Source organism: Peromyscus eremicus, chromosome 8a (assembly GCF_949786415.1).
Source record: "Peromyscus eremicus chromosome 8a, PerEre_H2_v1, whole genome shotgun sequence".
Lineage (NCBI taxonomy): Eukaryota > Metazoa > Chordata > Mammalia > Rodentia > Cricetidae > Peromyscus > Peromyscus eremicus.
In genome coordinates, this window is record NC_081423.1 from 33,673,973 (window position 1) to 33,694,842 (window position 20,870).

The window sequence follows — 20,870 nt, forward strand, 5'->3', positions numbered from 1 at the left end:
CCACAGAGATGTGTGTGGAGTACAGAAACCAGAATGGATGAGGGCTGGTCAGGCTGAGTCCACTGGGAAGTCTTGGATATGATGAATTTTGTTCCAGTTCAGTTGGTGGCTGGCGACCCCAGAGACTCAGAGGCCAGGTCTGTGGCTTTAGTGAGTGGAGAAAACAAAGAGTGGGTAAGGAAGGAATGCATGGCAGAGAGCAGGATGATTGGTTGACTGCAGAGTTTAAGCTGGAGAAGGGAAAGGGAAGAGCCTATGGGAGGGTTCCAGGTGGAGGGTGTTGGGCTATGAGTGAGTTTCATGAACAGATGTGAGGTGGTGGCACAGGAAGGCAATGCCTATAGGTTTCAGTGGTGACAGCTCCGAGGTGACCCACATAGCACACAGTGAGTTGCCGTGATCACTGACCATGTGTCCAGGGTGGACACAGGATTGTGAAGTCAAAGTGAGAGGCCTGGGAGAGCAGCAGTGAGCTAAAGGCCTCGAGGAGGGGCTGGGAGTGTAGCTCAGTTGGTCCAGGGCTGGCTTAGCATGCTCAGATCTCCGGATTCCATCTCCAGGTATGGGAGCACACAACTGTGGGAGAGGGGAGGATAAAGCCTGCTAGAATGTGTGGAGGCTCAGCATAGGGAGGAGGCAGCAGGAGGGTCAGGAGGGATGCAAGGTCATCTTCAGCGGCCATAGAGCAAGTTCCAGGCCAGCCTGGGTTCCATGAGACCCTGTCATTAAAAAGCAAGCCAACCAACCAACCAGCCAACCAACCAACCAACCAATCAACCAACCAACCAGCCAGTCAACCATCCATCCATCCATCCATCCATCCATCCATCCATCCATCCATCCATCCATCCATCCAGTCAGCCAACTAACCAACCAACTAACCAACCAACTAACCAACCAACCAACCAACCAACCAACCAACCAACCAACTAACCAGCCAGCCAGCCAGCCAGCCACCCACCCACCCAATCAACCAACCAACCAGCCAGCCAGCCAACCAACCAACCAACCAAACAACCAACCAACCAACCAACCAAACAAACAAACAAACAACCAAACAAACAACCAAAAAGAGTTGCAGAGGAGGGCTCTAGCAGGGTGGGGTTGAAGAGGAAAAGTGTAAATTGAGGGGAGTTGTCGGGGCTGTGGGAGAGGGGAGGATAAAGCCTGCTAGAATGTGTGGAGGCTCAGGGGTGATTAGGTTGGTCAGTCAAGTGCCCACCACCTGCCAGGGTGGCTGGAACTGGATGGGGTAGTGTTGGACATGGCTTTGCCCCAGCAGTTTGTACCAGCAGCTGGGGGCTTCTTGCCATCTCTGCCTATTCATATCCCAACAATTCCCTGTGCCAGCTATGGGCCTGGCCAGGATCATCCCTTAGAGCCCCCAGGGGCTTCAGTTTCTCTTAGTGTACTCAGGTAGGCAAATCCAGAGCGCCTGGAGTTAAAGGTGCCCCAGCGCAATGCTGGGCCCCTCTCCCTTCCCTCTTCTTAGCCAGAACCCAGTGAAATTCAGGCTCCTGTATGTTTGCCTTGTTCACATTTCTCCAAAGGATTTATTTGCCTTCATTTGCATAAGAAATACCACACTCCCATCCTAATGAGGCCCATCTGGCAGTGCAGGCCTCTTCTCACTGGGCTCTGCTCTGTGGAGAGCTGTGCAGGCCAGGGCTGAGATAATTAGACCATTTCCTTCCAGGACCAAGGAAGGACTGTTGAAGGCCAGCTCTGGATATGCCACCTGGACCTGTGCTGTCCACAGCAGGGCCTGAGATGGTTCCCTAAGCTGCTGGCTATGGGGTCTACATACCCATCTGTGTGAGCATCTGGGCCAGCTCGGCCTCTTCCCAGATTGTCCTTGGCTGGACCAGGGCTTAGCCACTATCAAAGCAGCCATTTCACAGTAACTGTGAAATCCAACTGTGGCCAAGTCTCAGGGCCACTGAGTTGAACTTGGCCCAGGTTGGAAAGACTTGAGCAATGTACTGTGGGGATACAGATGGTGTCCTCCACAAAGTCAGCTGTGAGCAGCACTTGCTGGACTCTATTAGAGGTGACAGCTCAGAGAGTGTGCCTTAACTTTTCAGAGTCACACTGGCAATCCTTATGCTAGTCCACTGTGCACCCGTGGCTCTAAGCCACGCCGTTATACTGCCCATCCAGGCCAGAGATGGCCTCAGGAGACAGATGAAGAGCTCCAGCCTTGTGCAGTAGGCCCTAGGACCCAGGTGCAGTGGCTGCTAGGGGCGTCTGGCTGGAAGACTTGGGTGGGGCTCAGTAAGGTCATCATTAGGCCCTTGGCCTGTAGGTTCTGATTCCACACGTGAAGCTAAGTCCACCTTTTCAGGCTACACTCGGGGGCCATCTGGCTCCACCTTGGATCCTACCTTTGCCCTGAAGTTTCTGGATGTTAAATATTAACTTCAGCCTCATCGCTTGTAATGGTAGAAGAATCCGGGCCACTTGGCAAGTTGTGATGTGCTTTGAACATCGTGCATCTCTCCACAGCTTGTATGCTGAGAGCTTGGTTCTCGGTGTGATGGCATCAGGAAGTGGGACATTTAAGGGGCAGAATCTAGTGTGGTGTAAGTGGGTCACTGGGGACACTGCCCTGAGAAGGGGGTATCAAGGCTCTTCTTGTGGGATTCCAGTAGCTCCCAGGAGAGAGGGTATTTTAAAAGACCAAGATGAACCCCACTCTCCTCTACTCTCTGCCTTACCACATGATCAACCCACCATGCACATGACCTTTCCATGATGCCATCTGCCACAAAGTATGTGATACAGCCACAGAGTCCTTGCCACAGCCTGCAGCTTGCTTTTCCGTATCTGGTTTCTGGTAATTAAAAAAAATATATTAAAAAGACATTGTGGAGGTGGAGTGGGTGATGGGTCAGTTAGCAGAGGCGAACGTGAGGAGGGACCTGAGTTGAGTATCTAAAACCCACACATAAAGCCAGAGGATGGGGAAGACGGAGACAGGAAGGTCCCTCGGCCTTGCTACCAACCATTCTAGCCTAATTGATGAGCTCCAGGTCAATGGGAAATTCTTTCTCAGAGGAACTGGATGATGTTCTTGAGGATGACACGCAAGCTTGTCTTCCAGCTTCCCATGTGTGTACCAGAAAGAACAAACGCACTGGTACATGTATGTATGCCTCTATCCTCAACATGCATAAAAATATCCAATTATAAACCCACTTAACTTCTCTAACCTGCTGCAATCCTTTCCCCCAAAAACCACAAAAAAGAGGCCTTAGCCTATGCTTCTTCCTTGGGTCTCGCCCGGTGTGCCCCCATGTGGTCTTGCTGTCACATTTCTCCTTGTCTTTGGAACTGTAAGTAATAGACTCTCTTTTCAAAATGGAGTCTTCCTGTATGTTTCAAGGCAGCTATATCACGTTCCCTCCTAATCCACGTACTCTCCACCTCAAGATGCAGCCAGATGTTATAATTTCCATGGTAACAGAGTCTTGTCTATTCTTGCCCTTTATATAAACAGCCAATGTGATTTTTTTTATGCGATTGATTCATCTGAGGGTTCTAGTTTCATTTCTAGTTGCTGTGACAAAATACTATAACAAGGGGCCGATGGGATGTCATTTTCATGTAGTATTGACCTTGATAAAGTAGGAACAGTTATTGATTTTATTAAACCCTGGCATTTGAGTAAGCATCTTAGTGTTTTGTTTCAAAAGTAGGAAGTAGACACAACAGTAGTCTTGACAAAAAGGACCTTGCAATGTTTGAGTTGCAAGCTAAACTATCCACTTTTCTCATGGAATATAATTTTTATTTGAAAGACTGATGAGCAGCTGCACTCTGATGGTTGAGGCTCAGGTGCCTGGAAGACATTTTATGGTAAACATACGAAGCAAACCTAGGCCTTCAAGGTAAACAACTGACAGTATTTGTTCCCAAGGATAAAATTTGAGATTTCAAGGGAAAGTCATAGTTTTGGAAAATCTGTAATCACTCATCGTGAGCTTGAGAGTTTCTCAGTACTTAAAGACTTTTATGATAAGATTAGTGGCAATATTTAAACAAATTTTTACATTTATTTCGTTTATATATATATGGGGGAAGGGGCACGTTTATGCTGTGGTGCCTATGTGGAGGTCAGAAGACAACTTGCAGAATTCAGTTCTCTCATTCCACCATGTGGGTCTAGGGGACTAGATGCAAATCATCAGGCTTGGTGGCAGGCATCTTTACTTAATGAGCCATCCCTCTGAGGATCCACATGACTTGGTGAAATGAGTATTTTCCAAATCACCAAGACACCATGTTTTTTCAGGAAAGGCCAGGTCTCCATGGATCTCTCACTGTTACATTTTTTTCTGTGTATGTAGAGAATGTAAGACCTTACACTCTGGGTATAGCTTCAGTGTGTGCCCCAGGGATTCATGTTTTAGGAACTTGCATCTCAGTGTGGTCATGTGAAGAGGGCTGAGACCTTTAAAAGGCAGAGCCCAATGACAGGTCATTAAGCATTGGGGACATCACCTTTGGAAGGGTTGGAACTTGAGGTGTTTCTCACAAAAGGGCTGTTATAAGAAGAGAAATCCTGGTCCACGCCCTCACTCAGGCCTCTTGTCTCACCATGGGATCTCTCCCTGTAGTGCTCCCACCCTGTGATGTGAGCTATGACGAGGCTTTTGCCAGAGCCAAGCAAATACTAGCACCACATAGTTAACCAGCCTCAGGTATTTTGTTATAATAACAAAAATGGACTAATACATTCTCTCTTCATCTAAGCTCAGAATTATGCTTACAGGGAACAGCACTGAGGGATGAAGACCTATTCCCTGTGGGACAAAGGACAGCCCTGCTTACTACATGGGACAAAAAGCATGGATCCTTAAGCTCAGAAATCTTGAACTGTAACACAAACCCACTGGGTATGTATGTACTGTCCACTTGGGATCTTTCTGCTTCACCTCTGTGAGATGTCAATGTTCACATGATTGGCTGTGTGAGCATCATTTTTATTGCTTTGCCAAGTGCTTGAGAGGAACAACTTACAGGAAGAAAGCTTTCTTTTGGCTCACACTTTCAGAGGTTTTGCCCCACACCTTTGGGTCCACTGTTTCTGGGCCCATAGCAAAGCAGAGCATCATGGCAGGGATCCTGTGGTGTATCAAGGCAGCTAACCTCTTGCCAGGCAGATAATGGAAAAGGGGGCTGTTTTGCTAGTGGGCTTTCTCCATTTTCAACTTTGTTTTTTTATCCAGGATCCTACCTGTGGAATTGTCCCACCCACATTCAAGGAGTGTTTTTTTATCCCGTGCTTAATCCTCTCAGGAAACACCTTCAGAAACGTACCTGGAATTATGCTCTACTAACTTCCCAGGCTCCTCTTAACCTGGTTAGAATGACAACCAGAACTGGCTATCATACTGGCAGGGTGAGCAGGCTCCAACCATCTTTTGTCTCTGATGTGGATCTCATGTCGTTTGCCTGCATCCCTTCAATGGAACAAGTTAGTTAGCTTGTAAGCATGGTATTCTAGTTTGATTTCTGTTGTGACAAACATTCTAACAAAAAGTCACACAAGAGAAATCCGGTTTATTTGGCTCACATGCCCACATAATAGTCCATGTTTGTGGAGACGTCAAGGGAGAAAGGTGAAGCATCATGCCCATAGTGAGGAGCAGAGACAGTGTGAATACGTGGATTCCTGCTTGCTAGCTGGTTCTCCCCAGCCAGTTCTCACCATCCTTATACCATTCAGGGCCCAGCCTGAGAAATGATGGTTCTTCCCACAATTAACAGTCAAGACAAGACCCAATAGACGCACCCACAGGCCAATGTGATCCGGACAATCCCTCCTTACGATTGTCTTCCTAGGTGATTCTGGGTTGTGTCAAGTTGATAGTTAAAACTCATCGGCACATATGGTCAAATCAAAGGGGGCCTTCCTTGTTTCACTGGGTCTCTGGCAACTAATTTTAGGAATTTGCTATCCATAACTGTCTGAAAATTATGGCTATTAACTCCTCTTCCCTGTTCTGGGTCTCTTGCAGGGGTTCAGCACGTCCCTCTTGTGCTCCAACCACACACATCATGACAGACTGAAGGCAGAAGCGGGGAGAACTCAGCTGTCTTCTAATCCAGGCATTAAAGAGATTCACAAGTCTGTCAGGCGATGCTGCTCTCCTTGCTCTGTGCTTTTGGAAAATAGAGTTAGTTTTTTTTTTTTAATTAAAAATGTGTTAGTTATATAAGCTTGCAGTGGGCTTACTACTGTTATCTTTTACATTATATAATGGACGGATGTTTTTTAAAATGTCTCAGCTGAAAATGATAATATAGTGAATATGGAAAAATGTAACCCACACAGACAAAACTCTTCGGGGTTCCCAAATTTTAAAAGTGCAGACAGAGCTCAGAGAGCAAAATGTCTGAGAACTTTGGGTCTTTGTAGGGAAGACTTCTGAACCAAGGTAACAAATTAGGAGATAATTACTAGATAATTAGCATTATTTCTAACTTCAATATTAAAACTGTTTCATTTTGATGGTCTTATTCCAATTGAACAATTCTGGGACCCTTGTGACCTCTTTACTGGACAGTGGTGGAGAGAGGAAGCCTGTCACCACCCAGCCTCTGCCATGCAGTGCTCCCGTACTTCTGTGATTAACCATTTCTGGCATACCCCTCAGGTCAACTAGGGGTGTGGTAGAGCTTACAGGATAGACCCGTGGAAGAGACTTGCTCTGGGTCCTGAAAATGAGCTTGGGGCTGGTTTGGATCTGGATACCCAGATCACGGTTCACAGGGAGTGGGAGCTGGCTCTGGGTGGGCACCTCTTGATGACCTTGCTGATGTCTCATTTCATGAAGAGGGACGTTCCACAAGATGCCCTAGATGAAGGCACAGGGAGACTGCTTTCCTAGAAGAGTCCACTGTAGTTTAGATTTGGAATGTCTCCCAAAGGCCTGTGTGTTAAGAGTTTGATCCACAGGGTGGTGCTATGGGAGACGTTGGAGCCTTTGGGAGAGGTTGCTTAATAGGGAGAGTCTAAGTTATTAGGGGTGTGCCCTGAAAGGGCACCATGGGACCCCTGGCTTTTCTTCTTTTATTTTCTGGCCATAATGTGCTACTTTATCATAATCTTTGAAGCACTGGGGCCAATTGATCGTGGACTGGAGCCTTCAAAACTGTGAGCAATGACAGCCTTGTTGTCTTTGTTACCACAGGCATTTTGTTATAACAATACAAAGTTGACTGACAAGGAGTGAGGGTCCTGTTCTGTAGCCACTATCAGGCTATGGACAGGGGTCAGAAAGGCTCCTGACTGGAGCAGTGCTTATCTACCAGCTAGGCTCTTTGTGACTGTGCTGTCACCCTTCTGGTCCCTATGGTCTCAAGGGTAGGAAAGGAGAGTTGATAGAAGTGTCTCCAAAGCCTGTCTGGAAGTTCTCATACATTTAAAGAGCCTGAGATTAATGAATGGTGGTTGGGACCCTTAAAACCTTTATACTGTGTGGATTTAACTTGCTGGAAAAAGTGAGGGATTTTCTTTTGCTTTTTTGGAATAATGAGTGGAAATAGTTATGTAAATTCTTTCTTAAACGATGTTGCTCTGGGTTGGCAGGATGGCCCAGTAGGTAAAACCACTGGCTGTGCAAGCCCGATGACCCAGTTAAGTTTCTGAAACCCAGGTGAAGGAGACGCATGCAGCGTTGCACACCTGCATCCCAGAGCTTTGACGGCGAGATGAGAGACAGAGACAGGAGACTCAGTGGCTGGCCGGCTAGCCTGGAATACACAGTGTGGGAGAAACAGCAAGAGAGACCCTGCCTCAGCAAGGTGGAGGAGAGAAGTGAGCCCCAACGGTTGTTCTCTGATAGTTTGTGTACACACACACACACACACACACACACGCACACACACACACACACACACACACACGCACGCACGCACGCGCACACACACACACGCGCGCACACACACACACACACACACACACACAATTAAAAATGTTGATGTCTACTCTATATAAGATCCAAGAGACTGAGACTCATAGCAAATAGAAAAATAAAAATGTTTTTTTCTTTAACACCTTTCATATCCCTAAAAGATTATATATATTTTATATATATAGTATATATTATATATTTAATGTTACATTTCAAAGTGCATTTTAAAGGACACAAACAACAGCAGTCTTCAGGAAATAGTTTCAAAGTGTAATTCTATGTGTGGCCATTATGAAATCATTCCCCCTGATTTTGCCAGATTTTCATAAGGATGTCACATGGTGTGTGTAGGATCCGAGGGTGATGACCCTGTCAGGGCTGTCTGGCAGTCTGGTACAGTTAAAAAGTGTTTTGTGAAGCCTGTTATGTGGAATTCACCTTAGAAAAAAAACAAGTGAAATTCACAATCCTATCTTCTAAAAGGCTGCTTTCTCCTTAGAGAAATTTATCTATCAATTCATCCCTCCATCTACCCATCCATCTACCCACCACCCACTTGTACATCTTCAGTATCCATCTGTCTACACATCCATCCATCTATCCATCCACCAATACATCCATGTGTCCATGCACCCATCAATTTATATATCCATCAATACAGCCATCTATTCATATTCAATACACATATCCCCAACCCATCCATTCATCCATTGCACACCTGCCCACCCCAACTATCTGTCCATAAATTCATCCATTCATCCATCAATACATTCATCCATCCACCCATCAGTACACTCATCCACCCACCCACCCCTCTGTCCACCTACCCAGCATGCACCTGCCCATCCCCACTATCCATTCATTCACCCTTTTTATTTCATTTTCTCATCAGTCAATTTATTCATTCAGTGATATACAGATGTTGTATCCAAGAGGAGCCAAGTGTAATGTAGGTCTCCTCAAAGGTGACTGGGTGATTAGAACTGAAGAAAGTGAAGAATTGGTTGTCCCCCAGCAACTTTCATTAATTTTTTTTTGTATGAAAGAAGTTACTGAGCTGTGGCACAGCAGAGAAGGGGCAATGCTAGTTAATAGTTTACCAGGGAGACTATCAGAGTCATATGAGAGCAATGAGGTTGTCTCATATAGACCCTTCACGGGGGACTGATTCTTCACTCGGCAACGAGGCTTGATTCTGGGTTTTTGACATGGATAATTTGCATCCTAGAGAGGAAGGCTCCATAACTCCTACACATGCCTCGGCCAATACAACTGTCCCCAATCAGCTCCCGGGCAGTGGGATCGGGATCCGTCCCTGGTGCATGATCGGGCTTTTTGGAGCCCAGTGCCTATGGTGGGACACCTTTTGCAGCCTTGGTGCAGGGAAGGAGGGGCTTGGACCTGCCTCGACTGAATGTACCAGGCTCTGCTGACTCCCCATGGGAGACCTTGCCTTGGAGGAGGTGGGAAGGGGAGGTGGGTTGAGGGGGAAGGCTGAGGGGCGGGAGGAGGGAGGAGAGGGGGGATCTGTGGTTGGTATGTAAAATGAATAGAAAATTTAATAATAAAAAAGACAAAAAAAAAAAACCCAAAACCAAAAAAAAAACCCCAAACCCAAACCCAAAACCAAAACCAAACCTGTCCTCAACCCTACCATGAGTAGGCAGCAAGGCCAGTGCTTCTGTTTCTCTGTAGCCTGGCTATATAGAAAGAGAGAGGGTCAGGAATTAGGGCATGGATTACACAGATCAGCTAACATGGAGACACAGGAGCCCATCCTCGGGGCCAGGGAAGTGGGCTCAGCACCACTCAAACCCCAAGTTTCTGCAGAATGTGCACAAAATGGTGAGCGCTAAAGAAAGGGAACTAGGTACATGTTCACCTGTGACCACCATGGGCAAGGGACTTCAGTGTGGTCTACCATCAGGACCACCATCTGGCTCTCCATCAGGACCACCATCTGGCTCTCCATCAGGACCACCATCTGGCTCTCCATCAGGACCACCATCTGGCTCTCCATCAGGACCACCGTCTGGCATTATCTGCTGTTTTCAGACCTCCCTGCTTCCTCTCCACTGTCATCAAGCTGGAGATGCTCTTCTCTACCGGCTGTCACAATCCTACCTAGGTGACCTTAGAGAGGCCTGGGTGTCTCCCTCTGGACCCCACCTCACAGTGTTAGGTGGAGTTGGGGCTTGTTCCTCCCTTCCCTGCAGGCAGGGACCTGGTCAGAGGCCGATGTCTGCACCCCACCTCCCCGCAGCATCGTTCAGGCACACCTGATCTCAGGAGGGAGGACACCAAATCGATAGGTGTCAGAGCACTGGCTGCAGTTCCCGAGACTGGAGGCTTGTGTCGCTGTCTCTTGCTGCTTAGTATTTACCAAGTAAAAGTCATTGCCCTGGAGACGCCCGATTTATTGACAGTGAGAGATGAAGGCCGTCTGGTGTGGATCTGCACAGAAAGACTCCTGTTTCCAGGCAGAGACTGGGGAAAGAAATCTGCGTGGACCCAGAGGCTGTCGGCTAGTTTCACCCTGGCTTGGTGTACGGTGGCCTTGGCTTGGAAAAGCAGATGGACACAGCATTTAGGCTTTTACTGACTGGCCGGGAGGTGGGGGCTTGAGGGTGGGGTCTTCTGACTATAGCTCTGCTCTGGCTGGCTGGTCCTGGTTCCAGGGAGCTGCCGTCTTCCCTTTTCCTGTCCACGCTGGGCTAGCCTCCTTATTAAGTCCTCTTCCTCTTGTGTTCAGCTCAGCCAGAGCTCCTGGGAGGGAGGCTGTGACAATGTCCCACAACTTGAGGTCCCTGCTATCAGTCTTGCTTTAAATGCAAGGGTGGAATTGCTCTGGGTTCTACCCAGCTCTGGATCCCTCCACACTCAGGAACACAGCCTCAAATTTTCCCAAGTCTTCTTCCAGTATCTGGGAAGTGAGGCTCCCTAAGACTGATGAGAATCCTATGTCGGGTGCGGGTGGACCCTGCTTCTCTTCACTGCACACTGTCTGACGCCTATACTCGGTGTGTGTGGCTGACTTCGGGCTTCAAGGAACTCCGAGACTACTTGTGGCTGGCCCTGGGTTCCGGGAAGGTGGCCTTGGGAGCAGATAACTCCTGCTGGCTGGGGTCGTCTTCCTTTTGTGAGACCACATGAGTTCGGGCTGTCAGACAGGTGCTGATTTGGGGCGATCCAAATGGTTTACAGGACAGAGACTCCACTGCCTAGCATCCCATGCTCTAGGGACAGCTTTATCAGAAGTGACCTGTGGCTGCCTACCTGGCACCAAACACCCTCTTCTCTAGCACCTTCCCTCTTGGACTGTTGGCTGCTCGCCTTGCAGCTTTTCTTTCTGCCCCAGCTCATTTATCCCTTTCTGATCAGCTATCAGTGAAACATGTGCTTTGGGGAAGCTGAGCCCCTCTCTTGTGCCGGTGGGACAGTGAAGAGGGGTCCTAGGTAGGCTTCTTGCCTCCTCGAGTCCAGCCCTGACACCTTCTCCCCTGGTGGCTCTCTGCTCCCCGCTTCCCTGGGTTCCTCAGCACCTGTGTGTGCCTGGCCCTGGGGACTGGATAAATGACCCACAGTTGGGAGTTCTTTCCCTGGCTGGGTCGGGTCTTCAAGCTAGGTTTGAGGGTGTCCCCCAGAGGCTCGTAGGCTGAGGGCTTGGTTTCTGGTGAGGAGATGGTGGGAGATGGTGAGACCTTCAGCACCTGCCCTATTTATTGTAGGCACCCGTGAGGATGCTGATGTGGGAGCCGTGAAGGAGAGGTGTGGGAGACTTAGTGGCTTCATATTGGTGACAGATGATTCCTTCCAGACTGCAGATAAAGGTCACTCCTAAATCCCAGAGTAAAAACATCCACTTATCTGGAAAATGCCAAAAAGAAGAATGGCCGCCCTTTGCTGAGCTGAGCCCTACAGGGCGCAACAGGGAGTCAGGAAGGAAAGAGGTATCAGGTGGTCCCCACCCAGTGCTTTTCATCTTGAAGATAGACAATACCTGAGCATGGGCCGAGGTCTGGGAGTCAGAAAAGGTGAGAGTCTGGTCTGAGGCTCTCTGGTGGCTTGAGCCAGTGTGGGGGCAGGTCAAGGGGACATTGGTGAAGCTAGAGTTGGCCACATAAGGTTGGTTCTGCTGGATGTCATCTGCAGGGACCAGTCACCACCGTCACACCCATGCCTGGATACTGTCTTGGATGAGGGGTACCTCTGGCTGAAGAACGGGCTGGCTCGTGGCTGAAGCTGGGAAGGAGCAGTCTCTGGGGGAGGGGTGACGCTCTCCAGTTGCCCGGGGTGGTGGTGGTGGTGGGGCTTCATCCAACCTGCCGTCACAGTGGGCAGACCCAAGATATGATTGTGAGCTTACCTCCTCAGGTTCTGGAGGCTGTAGTTGTGAGTTCCAAGGTAAGTTGGGCTCTCCACACTTCAGATATTGTTTGAGGGTGTCCCTAAAAGATTCATGTGCCGGGGGCTGAGGAGATGGCTCCGCTGGTAGACTGCTTCAGAAGCATGAGTTTGGATCCCCAATACCCATGTAAGAGTGGACACAGTGGCACACGTCTGTAATCCCACCACTTAGTGGAGGTGACGATAGTTGGATCCTGGGAGCTCACTGGCCAGCCAGCCTGGCCAAATCAATGAACTCTGGGTTTAGTGAGGGATCCTGCCTCAAGAAATGATGTGGAGGGAGGTTGAGGAAGACCTCTGAGGTTGCTATGGCTTCCATACGTGCACGTACACACACACACCATTACCTGCTGTGTGTCATTTGCAGACAGCTCACCCTTGCCCAGGCCCAGTCCTCGCCATGAAGCACAGCTTTGGTTCCCGGTCTGTGGGCGTCTTCCTCACTGTTCTCTGGCTCTTTTATGTGGTGCATCTCTGCTTATATTTTCCAACCCTAAGTGGGACTGTGTTGCAAACCTTACCCTTCCCAGGGCCTCCCATCCATCTTAAGAGTCTGGAAAAACTAAAGTCAAGAAAACACCTTCCTGGCCACTGTCCTGACCATGATCATGGCCAGCCTGTAGAGGACCAGGACCCAGGGACATCTTCTTGATGATAGCTGAAGCTCAGAGAGGTGGGGCATGCCCATGCACTGACTTACCATTGGAACTCTGGTGTCTGGAAGACAGTCTTGGAGATTTTTTAAAAAATTTATTTATTTATTATGTATACAGTGTTCTGTCTGCATGTATCCCTGCATGCCAGAAGAGGGCACCAGATCTCATTACAGATGGTTGTGAGCCACCATGTGGTTGCTGGGAATTGAGCTCAGGACCTTTGGAAGAGCAGCTAGTGCTCTTAATCGCTGAGCCATCTCTCCAGCCCCAGTCTTGGAGATTTTATTGCATGTCTGTAGGAGGAGCCATTGTGGGGCTCAGTTGCTGAGTCAGTGTGTTATATTTGGGCAGATTAAACAGTGAGTGCTTACCTCCTCAGGCTCCTGGAGGCTGGAAGGCCATGGTCAAAGTGTCCACAGGTTGCTTTCTTCTAAGCTTCTCTTCTTGGCTGTCTGTCTTCTTGAATTTTCACTTGGTTGCCCCTCTGCGGGTAGCCCCAATTATCATCGTTATCATAATGTCTCGTCCTCCTCCTCTTTTTTTTTTTTTGGTTTTTCGAGACAGGGTTTCTCTGTGTAGCTTTGCGCCTTTCCTGGAACTCACTTGGTAGCCCAGGCCGGCCTCGAACTCACAGAGATCCACCTGGCTCTGCCTCCCGAGTGCTGGGATTAAAGGCGTGCGCCACCACCGCCTGGCCTCCTCCTCTTTTTATCTTTTCGTTTTGAGACATGTTTTAATGTAGGCCAGGCTAGCTTTGAACTCTATGTATCCAAGAGTGACTTTGAACTCCTGATCTCCCTGCCTTCACATTCCAAGTGCTGAGATGACAGGTGTGGGCCATCCCATCTAATTCTAACCTCCTCCTTATAAAAATTTAATTTTATGTGTGTACAGATTTGTTTACATGAATGAATGTGTGTCATGTATGTGCTGTGTTCTCATAACCAGGTGAGGGCATTGAATTCCCTGGAACTAGAGTTACAGACAGTTGTGAGCCTCCGGATGGGTGCTGGGAACCAAACCTGGATCCTCTAGAAGACCAGTATGTCCCCTTAACCCTTGGGCCGTCTCTTCATCCTCTGACACCGGCCCTGTTGAATTAGAGCTCATCCCATTACACATTTAAACTTAATTATCCTTAATTATCTCTTAGAGGTGTTCCTTCAAAACACACCCACTCTTGGAGACACGGGGTGTTTATTTTGGATATGAATTTGGGGGCACAATGTAGGTATTAGTCCACAGAGAACAACTAGAAAGTGAGACCACATCCCTGTCTTACTTTGGGGAAAACAGTTCTGGAGGTGGGGAGAAGGAAAATCCGGCAGGGGGCTCATGGCCAGGATCCCAGCCAGATGCTGAGCGTGTTACCAGAGCTCTCCTCTGCTCAGGCTTGTCTTTGTGGTCCCGAGCCCCAGCAGCAGCCCTGGGCAGCCCTCCTATGGAGGGAGCCCCAGCCCATGATTCTTGGACCTCAGCTGGTGCATAGATGAAGGCTTGGGAGCGTAGAACCTGGAAGGTTTGTGCTGATAGAGGCCGGACCCGAACTGGGGAGCCTTCCTGAGCAGCAAGGACAGGGTTCTACAGAAGGGCTGCAGAGGAGGGGCTGGCTGGGTGGGGAGGGGACGTCACACGTAGCCAGTCACTACCACTCTTGGCTCCAGGTCACCACATATACACTGAGGGCAGGGAAGTTCTTGGGTGGCTGGGATGGCAAAGATGGCTGTCCTTTCTTCTAACCTTGGAGCTGGAGGTGCTGGCCAAGCAGGCGGGAGGGCAGGCCACCACCAAGTTCACCGCGGTGACGACGGTGTTGTTGCAGCTTCTCCTTCATGTATCACTTCAAAAGTGCTCGAACTGAGGGGACACTTGCGGAGAAAGTAATACGCTATATTCTCTTCCATCTATGAGAAAGATACATTTCTGTATGTGGTAATCAGCAGGCATACAGGCACATTTCATGTGGCTAAGCTTGTACTGTGGAACAGGAATAGGAAGCATCTCTCCATCCCTATGACCCACGTGCTTTTCATAAACGGGGAATAGTGCCCACACCCACCCTACGGCCTGGGTCTGCTATGTGCCAGCACAAAACACTTTCTACATAGTTGTGGTCAACTGTAGTCCCAAAATATTCGATGGAAGATTTTAGAAATATCCTCACTTCTTGGTTTCAGTGGCATGATGAAATCTCACGTCATCCTGCTTCATCTAGTGCAAGGCGGGAATTAGTCCTTGTCCACTGTTTCCATGCTGTATACAGTACCTGCTCCTTAGTTACTCAGTGGCTGTCTCTTATTAGAGCCACTGTCACAATGCTGCGGTGCCAGTATTCAAATGAGTGACGCTGGCAATTCAGGTTGGCCTCAGTGAAGCTGACAAGGGCTCCCTGTTAGTGGAAAGGTGAAAGTTGATCGAAGTGCTCTATAACCATTGCCTTCTAACGGAAACACGTTTTTCTGGAGGGAAGTGGGGGGCTCACAAGACTCTGAAAAGCTCGGGGAATTGAAGAGAGTCACAAGGCCCTCCCTAAGGTTGTAAGAGCTGTAAACGCTGGTGAGAGGAGACGCTCCAGCGGAGCTGTGCAGGGAGCTGTGGGGATGTATCCTTCAGGAGTCAGGAGTCGGTCACTCATGCTGGGCTGGGCTGGGCTTTTGCTTTGGGACACCCATGCTACTTCAAGGAACCGCAGGAAGCTCGTCAGTCCCCCAGACTAGACTTGGGTTGAATAATTTCTCTGATCTGCTACTGATCTGGTGTGAGTAGATGTTCACACATCACAGAGTGGGCTACATGTGTGCATAAGGAAACAAAGAACAGTGCGTACAGAGCTGGGCACTGTCTGAGTTCATACACTTACTGGGGGCCCCTGAAGGTATCTGTCACGGATAAGGGGGTCTTCTTTGCATATTCAGCCCAACTTCAGGAAGAAGACCCTATTTTTATTCCCATTTAACAGACAAGGTAACTGAGGCCTGGCATGGTTAGGCACCTTCCCGAGGCCCAGGACCAGCCTTAGCAATCAAGGGTTCACTGGGGGGCAGGAGTCCCACACAGTGTGTGTGGGGGTCCACCATGTTTGTCCTCTGGAATGTGTGCAATGCTGGCTCCACATTCTCATTCCAGATGACTCACCTCCATTCCCACCCCCCCCACCCATCCCCCCCCCCCCCCCCCCCCGGCCCAAGGCCCAGCTTTACTGTGTCTGCTCCAGTCACCGTGTCAGAGTTTAGTCAGTACAGGGAGTGATTAGGTTTAAAACCCCTTGCTTTGAATTATTCATACCTCGTCCCGAACTTCCCAAGAATAATTTAATAACATAAGGCAGCTGCAGGAGGGCACCTGGCTGAGCAGTGTTTAGGAGGTACACCTAGAACTGGGCGGGGAGATGGCTGCCCCAAACCATCCCTCCTACAGGAGGCTGTCCCTGAGTGCTGGGGTCTGAACGTCCTTGGTGTGTTACAGTGAAGCCTACAGCTCCAGGAACCCCCACCCCAACATCCCAGGTACTCACCCACCATCTCCTGAGCTCCGGGTTCTGCTGTCTCCTGTTCGGATCATACCCCTCACCTCAGAGACTGGGATGGCTCCCCACTATGGCATTGCCCTATTCTGGGGCCCCGGAGCTGTGCGTCTAGAACTTTTGAGCAAAGCTTGTTGGCTGCTTCTGTGGCTCAGTGTAAGTCTCTCCCCAAATTTGTGTGGAGATTTAGTTGTAAAGTGACAGCATTAAGAAGTGGGACATTTTGAGGTGACTGTGAATGTGGGGGAGGGTGGCTCCACCCTCCCGGGTGGGATTGGTGCTGACTCAGCCCCTCTCTCTTTGCTATTCTGTTTTCTGCCTTAGAATGATGTAGCCTGTAAGCCGAGGTTAGCTGCTGGCTAAGGAAAGAATACAGTGACCCTGCTCAGGGAAGACCGTGTTTTAGAAGAGATCTGGACAGGGGAGGGATGGGCCTCCTCTGTGTACTTCATCCTCTAGAACAGTAAGTTGATCAAAGTTCTGTTATTATCAACGTCCCTGCCCTGTGGTGTTCTCTTATAGTAACACAAAAGAGAGCATGTTACGCGATCTTTAAGGCCCTGTAGCTGTAGCCTCTGGGGGATCAGCCATGTTCTCTTCCTGCTCCCTGTCATGTGGAGCCACGGGGGAAGGAGGACCAGCATAGTACGCTTGTATGAATTGAATCTAATTATGAAACACTGTCTTCACCCTCCCCACGAAGGAGTCCCTGTGTCCATTAGCATCGGACCCCACTTCCCCCTTCTGTACCTCACAGCCACCGCTAAATGCACCTGCCCGGTCTGGACATTTCTGATAATGCATTTCAGGTCTGACGACTCCTTTCATGTGGTCTAATATGTCTGGGGCTCATCCGTGATGTAGCGGGAATTGGGGCTTTGCTGATCAATTTCTCATTGGTCTCCTTCCTGGTGAAGCTGTCACGTGTCACCCTGAGTCTCAGTGAGCCCCCTGGGAAGCAGCAAGTGTGTTTGTTTCTTGTCTGTGTAAAGTAATTATTGCCTCTGCAGTTGCTCGGGAGAACCTGGCATTAGCTCACAGGGCAGGGGCCAGACAGCTGGCTTTGCAGAGGGGCCTTATTGTGATGGTGATTTTCTCTTTCTTTCTTCTTTTCTTCTTCTTCCCTCCTTCCCTCCCTTCCTTCCTTCCTTCCTTCCTTCCTTCCTTCCTTCCTTCCTTTTTTTCGACAGGGTTTCACTCTGTAGTCCAGGCTATCCTGAGATTCAATATGTAGTCCAGGCTGTCCTGGAATTCAATATGTAGTCCAGGCTGTCCTGGAATTCAATATGTAGTCCAGGCTGGCCTCAAACTCTGGTAATTCTTCCACCCTCAGCTCCTGAGTCCTAGGATTATAGGCAAGGGTTACTATATCCAGAAAAAAAGCCTTTTTTTACATTTAATTAATTAATTAATTTGTGTGTGTGTGTGTGTGTGTGTGTGTGTGTGTGTGTGTGTGTGGTGTGCGAGCACCACAGCATGCTCGTGGAGGCCAGAGGGCAGCTTGTGGGATTCAGCTCCCTCCTACCATATGGATCTAGGGGACTGAACTCGGACCACCAGGCTTGGCATTGAGTCTCTTTACCTGTGGAGCCATCTCAATGGCCCTCGCTTTGTTTTGTACATGGAGTCTCCCTCCTGAGTTCAAGTGATTCTCCTGCCTCAGTCTCCTGAGTAGCTGGGCTGCAGGCTTTTAGCTCAGGACTTTTAAAGGCTGTATCCTCAGCTGGAGCTCAGGAGCCTCTTTCAGGCTCACTCAGGTTCCTTGACAGAATTCACTTCCCTGTGGTTTCCAGCTCCCTTGCAGGATGTCAGCTAGGGGCCACTCTCAGTGGCTGTTGATATCTGTGGCCACGTGGCTCCTTCTGTCTTCATAGCCAGTGTCTTAGTTACTTTTTGTGACTGTGATAAAACACCATTCCCAAGGCGACTTACAGGAGGAAGAGTTGATTTGGGCTTGTGGTTCCAGAGGAGTGAGAGTCCATCATGCCAGGTGACATATGGCAGCAGGAGCAGGGAGCTAAGAGTTCACATTGTCAACTGCAAATGTAAAGCAGAGAGAGCAAACTGGTCTTGGGGTGACAAGTCCAATGTCAATGTCGCACTTCATCTAATGAGGCTACATTTCCCACACCTCTTCAAACAGCTCCACCAACTGGGGACTAAGTGTTTAAATGTCTGAGCCCTCTGGGGGTGCATTTCTAGTTCAAACGGTCTCAGCCAGCAACAGTCTTCTGGGCTTCATCTCTCACAAGCTGAATATCATTTGTCAAGGTCGGGGGAGACCACCTTTTGTTTTCAGGGCCCACCAAGGATGCTGACCTGATGTGAAGGCCCTCTAATTTGAGATGTTAGTTTTCTTCGTGAATTCACAGGAGCACTTCTGTTAATGTTAGAAAAACCCGGAGAAGGTCTGAGCATATTAGCCATGGTGTTATGGAGCCCTTTGAACTTTGCCCACTGCATAATCCTGAATACCAAGCTCACCTGCTGAGCCATCTTCTCCATCCTGGCATGAGAATTTCCCACAATTCCCCCAGCTTTCTGGTGGATTCTCACAGATTTAAAGTTTTGGGCAGTCATGTTTTCTTGCTTTTCATCACTAGGAGGGTTGGATCACATGACCTACTCACCATTATGGGAACAGAACGTTTTCTGTTCCTGTTTAAAACAACAATAGGTCTGTTGATAGGGTTGAGCAGGTAAAGGCACTTGGCTGTCAAGCCTGACAACCTGAGTTCAATGCCCAGGACCCACATGGTGGAAGGAGAGAGCCAACGTGTGTGTGTGTGTGTGTGTGTGTGTGTGTGTGTGTGTGTGTGTGTGTGCGCACACACGTGTCTCAGCAACAATATGACCAATGACATATAGCTTGAGGCAGTCCATCCTGTCAGAAGTCCTCATCGGGTGTCATACTTGATGGTGACAGACTTGTTTCTGTTGAATGCCAGGATCAAGTTAAGGTCAAGTTCTCTGCCTCTGCTTCTCGCTAAAAACTGGAGACTTGGCAATAAAAGAAGCTAAATTTGCACAGGGAAAAGTGTGCTGTTATTTGTAGACAGACACGATTTTCCACCTAGAAAAATCAGGAGTCTCAGTGAGCTGTCAAATGCCTGGAGTTAATTGGAGAGTTCAGCAAGATGGAGAAACATATGAGCCACACAGCAACCCACCCGTTCCTCATCACAGCAGGGACTAATTAAAACCCACCAGAAATAAGATACAGGCCAGGAAAGATGGCTCAGTGGATAAAGGTCCTTGTAGCCAAGCCTGAAGATCTGAGTTCAAGCCCCAGGACCTACATGGTGGAGGGAGAGAATCAACTCTGGTAAGCTGTCTTCTGACCTCCACAAATGTGTGTGCACATTCACACACACACTGATAAATAGATACATTCAATGATTTTTTTTAAAAAAATAAGATGCAAATGCTGATGGCCATAGAATCTGAGAAATGCTTGGGAATTGACATAATGTGGAATGGGAGGATTGGATGTCAAGAGCGTGTGTGGAGGTTCTAGCAGGGGAATGTGGCTACTCACACACTTTTTCGACCAAGTGTGTGATTCTGGGAGGGGCACATGTGGAGAAATGATCAGAGAAGAAGACACCCACCTAGCCAGCCAGGTCAATCAGACCTGCCCAAGTGATCAGTCAGTGACAGATGTCACTGCCAGGTCCCTCTGATGTCTGATTTAGATGCTGAAAAATCACAAACCCTTACTACAACAAGAAAGGGAATCTCAATCGATGGAGAGGAACTTCACACCCAAGGATGGAGACAAACAATGCTGCGATGATTCCCATCTCTCCAGATGAATAGAAACTCAAAGGAATCAATCAAAATCTCAGGAAGATGGGTTCCCTGTGAACTCAACAAGTTGATTCACATGGAAGAAAATCCAGGCAAGCAAAGCGAGACACTTAGAAAAGAACCATGGTGGGGCTCTGCTAGAAATCTTGGGCATGCTAGAATCTGCAGAGATTGACCCAGGTCTGTGATGTTGATACAAGAAACAGAGAGATGGGGACAAAGCCATGTGCTTATGGGAATTCAGTATAAGGCAGAACGGTGTTTCTAATCAGTGGGAAGAGCCACGCTACCACGGCCTCCTCCTCTGCCTTCTTCCTCTCCCCGCTCCTGTTTCTTTTCTTGTTCATGATGCAGAGGGGGATCAGTTTATTATTTGTTCAGCTGGGAACTACTCAGGACAAGAGCACCTAAAGTAGGAGGGGCTGAATGCAGGGGACTGGTGGAGCACATGGGAGAACTGAGAAGCTGGAACCATTCTGGAGGGATAAAGGGGTTTGGGCAGAAGCTGGGAGCACCCCAGGATGACCCAGGGTAGTCTGGAGCATTGAAAGT

The 20,870-nt window shown here is 48.8% G+C and overlaps 1 long non-coding RNA gene across 1 annotated transcript; it reads left to right on the forward strand.

Annotated features, from left to right (window-relative positions):
- Positions 1-476: 476 nt before the first annotated feature.
- On the forward strand, positions 477-6,177 carry LOC131916006 (uncharacterized). Its single transcript, XR_009380486.1, has 3 exons — positions 477-560; positions 4,775-4,898; positions 6,024-6,177. It is a non-coding gene; the product is annotated as an uncharacterized LOC131916006 (long non-coding RNA).
- Positions 6,178-20,870: the final 14,693 nt, after the last annotated feature.